This window comes from Phocoena phocoena, chromosome 7 (assembly GCF_963924675.1).
Source record: "Phocoena phocoena chromosome 7, mPhoPho1.1, whole genome shotgun sequence".
Lineage (NCBI taxonomy): Eukaryota > Metazoa > Chordata > Mammalia > Artiodactyla > Phocoenidae > Phocoena > Phocoena phocoena.
Window position 1 is genome coordinate 97,154,545 of NC_089225.1, and position 5,367 is coordinate 97,159,911.

Below are 5,367 nucleotides of genomic sequence, written 5' to 3' on the forward strand. Positions count from 1 at the left end.
TAGTGGAGTTATCATTGAGTTATCAAAATAAATCTGAGGACATAAATCAATTCTACTGCATGGAGAATGCTAAATCGGTAAGTCCAAAAAGACTTATTGATTTAATGGCTGTCACTCAAGCCTCCTTCAGTAGGTTCCTCAGCCATATGTTTAATTGAAATGATAATGTAGATAAATTTGGGTAAATCCACAAATCCTGACTTTGATACGGGATTGTTCAGGGTAATGGAAATGATTTGGCTAGGCTGACTTTCTCCTTCAGATTCAGGACGGTCCATGTTGGAGGACATCACATCTTCCTGTGTCCTAGAGCTTCCCCTCTGGGCAGATGACGGCTCAACAGTTTTGTTCGTTTGTTTGTTTGCTTTTTTGTGAGTGTTGTTGCGCCGCAAGGCTTTCAGGGTCTTAGTTCCCCGACCAGGGATTGAACCTGGGGCCACGACAGTAAAAGTGCCGAATCCTAACCACTGGACCGCCAGGGAATTCCCTGCTCAATAGTTTTAAGTCACTCCTTTTAAATTTAATTTATGAATTTAATGCACAAATAAACTGATCACAGTATTAAGGGGACATTAAAAAACATTACTCATAGTTAACACCCTGACATATCGGCAGCTATCATACTGAGCTGTAATATCTATTTCTGTGTCTTGTCTCTCTAATTTATAAGATATGAGCCATTGGGGGCAAGAGTCGTTTATCTTAGTATCCCCTAGATCTTGTTTAAACGCATGAATGTTTCTACATAGTTGTAATCAGAACTGTGTCAGTTAGCTTTTGCCATATAACAAAACCCCCAACATTTAGTGGCTTAAAACAATGATCCGTTTATTTGCTCGTGATTCTGTGTGTCACATAGGTGGTTCTTCTGTTCTTAGCTGGGACTGGATAGTCTAGGATGGCTTCACTCATGTGTCTGGTAGTTGATGATGACCCTGGGATGATGACCACCTGTCTCATTATCCAGTAGGCAGTTCATATCATGGCAGAAGAGTTCCCATCAGCAAGGAAGGGAGTAATTGTCAAGTACTGGTGCAACTATTATCAAGTCTTTGCTTGTGTCCCATATACTAATAGTCCCTTGACCAAAGCCAAATACATGCCAAACCTGTATCTGAGAGGTGGAGAAATAGATTCTACCTCTTGATGAGGGGAGCTACAAATATTGTGGCCTTTTTTCAATATAAGTAAAATTGTATTTTATGCTTTTTTCCTTAACTATAGATGCTTCCTTTTGTTACTTTTTTTTTTGTTAAATTTTTTATAAAAGCTAATATATTGACTATTTACCATGTGCTAATTGCTTTAGAAACATAAAACATTCAACCCTCAGGCAACCCTAAAAGGTGGGTAAAACTATTATCCCCATGTTACTAATGAAGAAATGCAGGCTCAGAGTCATCAAGCAACTCACTGAAGGTCAGAGAGCTAGTAAGTGAGAAAGGAGAGATTGTAGCCCTGATCTCTCTGACTTGAGAACCTTACTTTTAGCAGACTTTTCATGATACCTGTTCGGTATTTAGACACTGATAATTTTTTGAAGTTGTAGGAAATATCACCAGAAGGATTTCCTAAGCTGTGTAAGAGATTGGCCCTCCACTCCCATGCCTTCCTTACCCAAGGGTTGTTGGGAGCCAAGAAGTTTTCGCCATTAGAAGATGGCCGACATCCTGCTTCTCTTCCTGCTTAATGAGATAAAAGCCCGCGCCTAAAAACAAAAGCCCGCGCCTAAAACGAAAGCCCGCGCACGCAGCACCAATGATAATTTGCCAAGTACTTCCCTTATTCTGGATCCCGCCCCCCTTTCTCTGTACTGTATAAATACAGCTACTGCAGCAATAAAAGTTTGAGGCTTGATCAGGATTTTGTCTTGCCTCCATTCTTTCGCGTCTCCTGCCCCTTCTTCTCTTTTCAACCCCTACAGGTTCCTCCTCGGACTCACAAGGATTTGTCCTGCTGGTCGGGACTCCCGGGGACGCCCGGGGCCGAGCACAATTGGCGCCCAACGTGGGGCCCGAGGAACGGATCCTAACGGAGGTAGCACGCTTACGAAGGCCTGGCCAGGCACCCACTGAGCCGCCGCGAGAGTGAACTCGAAAGTGCAGCTCGATTAGGTCCCCGGAGGACTAGCCGCCCTTCGGCAGTTGTGACCGGTAGAGAGTAAGGTAAGTGGAGCTTAAAAATGGGACAGGAATTGAGTTCCCACGAACTCTTTCTTCAGGGGATCGAGGATTCCCTCAAGATGCGAAAGATTAAGGCTAGAAAAAAAGATTTGCGTGATTTTTTTATATTTTTGTCTGATGTTTGTCCATGGTTCCCACAAGAAGGGACGATAGATAAAAAATGTTGGAATCGTGTAGGAGATTGTTTAAATGATTATTATAAGGCTTTTGGGCCTTCTAAAGTACCTGTGACTGCATTTTCATATTGGAATTTAATTAGAGAGATTCTTATGGGTCATTTTTTTTTGACCCCGATATCCAAAAGGTTGTTGAGACCGGAGAAACAATTCTTAAAGCAGCCCCTATGATTCCAATGAGGCTCAGGCTGCTTTTCCCCCTGGTCTGTTGGCTCAAATACAAAATGCTGGCCTTAAGGCCTGGCGCCGCCTTCCGCCTAAGGGTTCGGCCACAACTTCTTTGGCGAAAATTCGCCAGGGACCAGAAGAGCCTTATTGTGAGTTTATTAGCCGCCTCACGGACGCCACCGAACGTCTGGTGGGCGATAGTGAAACTGATAACGCCTTTGTTAAACATTTAGCTTATGAAAATGCTAATCCAGCCTGCCAGGCTGCCCTTCGGGCTCATCGTGGTGGTAGCCTTGCTGATTATATTAAATTGTGTTCCGGAATTGGTCCCTCCCATTCTGTTGGTCTTGCAATAGGAGCCGCCCTAAAAGATTTTATTGAAGACACATCCGCCCTAGACAAACAACAAAAAACTTGCTATAATTGCAAACAACCTGGACACTTTGCCCGGGATTGTCCACTATATAGACAAGGACAGTCATCAAAGGCTAACCCACAACAACCCCAACATCAATCCCGAGCTCCTCCCATCACCGTTTGTCCTCGCTGTAAAAGAGGCAAACATTGGTCTTCGGAATGTTATTCAAAAACGGACATAAATGGCCAACTACTCCCCAAAAAACAGGGAAACTTTTCATGGGGCCAGCCCCTGGCCCCTTCCTTGGAACCGAACCAAGGGGCGATTCGGTTTGTTCCTCAAAAATCTGGACAAGTTCCCCTCACCCAGACGTTGGCTCCCTCTGCCGAGCCACCCCCGGAAGCGCAGGATTGGACCTCTGTGCCTCCACCGACTCAATATTAGTCCCAGAACAAGGAGTGCAACCGATTCCCACAGAAGTTTATGGCCCCCTGCCCCCAAATACTTATGGCTTAATTTTAGGAAGAGGTAGCTCTGCTTTGGCTGGCCTCCAAATTATACCTGGTGTTATCGACAATGATTATTCGGGTCAAATTACCCTTTTGGCATCTGCTTTACAAGGCCCTATATCGATCCCTAGAGGTCAAAGGATAGCACAGTTAGTATTGTTACCCCTAAATTCTTTGAATAAGAGCCACACTAGTTACCCTAGAGCAGATGCTGCTTTTGGTTCCTCAGATGTCTATTGGGTCCAACAAATTACTCCTGAAAGGCCGCTCTTAACCCTGTGGTTAGATGGAAAGAAATTTGAAGGTTTAGTCGATACAGGAGCCGATGCAACAGTTATTTCGGAGAAATATTGGCCCTCCTCTTGGCCTTGTACAGTATCTATAACTCATTTACAAGGCATAGGACATTCTACCAATCCTAAACGGAGTTCCAAGGTTCTTACATGGACAGATGCTGAAGGTAATACTGGACAGGTGCAACCTTACATTTTGCCACACATCCCATTAAACCTTTGGGGACGCGACATCTTGCCACAATTAAAGTTAATCATGGCCAGCCCCAACGAGGTGGTGACCCAACAAATGCTGAATCAAGGGTTTCTACCAGGCTTAGGTTTAGGAAAAAATAATCAAGGAATCAGACAACCTATTTCCCTGACATCTAATATAAGTCGCCAGGGCCTAGGTAGTTCGCCTTTTTCTTAGCGGCCGTTGACCTTCCTGTGCCCCATGCGGACAAAATACGATGGAAAACTGATGACCCCGTTTGGGTGGACCAATGGCCTTTAACAGAAGAAAAACTCACAGCTGCCACAAAGTTAGTACAGGAACAATTGGCCGCTGGACATTTGGAAGCCACCACTTCTCCATGGAATACCCCTATATTCGTGATAAAAAAGAGGACTGGCTCATGGCGACTCCTCCAAGACCTTAGGGAAATTAATAAAACGATGTTTACTATGGGAGCTTTACAGCCTGGCTTGCCCTCTCCTATTGCCATTCCAGCTGGTTATTTTAAAATTATTATTGATCTTAAAGATTGCTTTTTTACTATCCCTCTTCATCCTCAAGATAGAGAACGTTTTGCGTTCAGTCTCCCAGTAATTAATTTTAAAGGCCCAATGCCACGTTTTCAATGGAAGGTCCTCCCACAGGGTATGGCAAATAGCCCCACCTTATGTCAGAAATTTGTTGCACAAGCTATAGATCCTCTTAGGGCTCGTTGGCCTGATATTTATATCATTCATTACATGGATGATATTCTTTTGGCTGGAAGATTAACTGACGAGCTCCTTAATTGTTATCAAGATTTAAAGGATAATCTTGCTTCCTTTGGCCTTCAGATTGCTTCGAATAAGGTACAATTAAAAGATCCATACTATTATCTTGGTTTTGAATTAAATGGGAATATAATTACCACTCAAAAGATACACATACAGGTATCACATTTACAAACCCTTAATGATTTTCAAAAATTTTTGGGAGATATTAATTGGCTACGACCATATCTTAAACTTACTACGGGAGAGTTAAAACCTTTATTTGAAATTTTACAAGGGCCATCAGATCCCTTGTCACCCCGTAGGCTGACTAAAGAGGCTAAAAATTCTCTTCAATTAGTAGAAAAGGCCATTAGATGTCAGCAGATTACCTTTTTAGATTATGGTCGTCCCTTTAGTCTTATTGTCTGTGCCACTGCACATACACCCACTGGAGTTCTATGGCAAGATCATCCCCTTTTGTGGATACATTTGTCCGTTTCTCCTAACAAAGTGCTTAAGACCTACCCTTCCTTAGTAGCAAAGGTTCTTACTTTAGGCAGGGAAAAAAGCCGTCAATTTTTTGGCAGAGATCCTGATCATTTGATTCTCCCCTATACCAAAGAAGAACTTAATTGGTTACTGCAAACTGATGATAAATGGCTTGTTTCCTTATCCTCCTTTCAGGGTAATATTGATAATCATTATCCTCCT

General features: G+C 43.1%; 1 non-coding gene across 1 annotated transcript; it reads right to left on the reverse strand.

The window, feature by feature from the left end:
* Positions 1-409: 409 nt before the first annotated feature.
* On the reverse strand, positions 410-482 carry TRNAK-UUU (transfer RNA lysine (anticodon UUU)). Its single transcript has one exon. It is a non-coding gene; the product is annotated as a tRNA-Lys (tRNA).
* Positions 483-5,367: the final 4,885 nt, after the last annotated feature.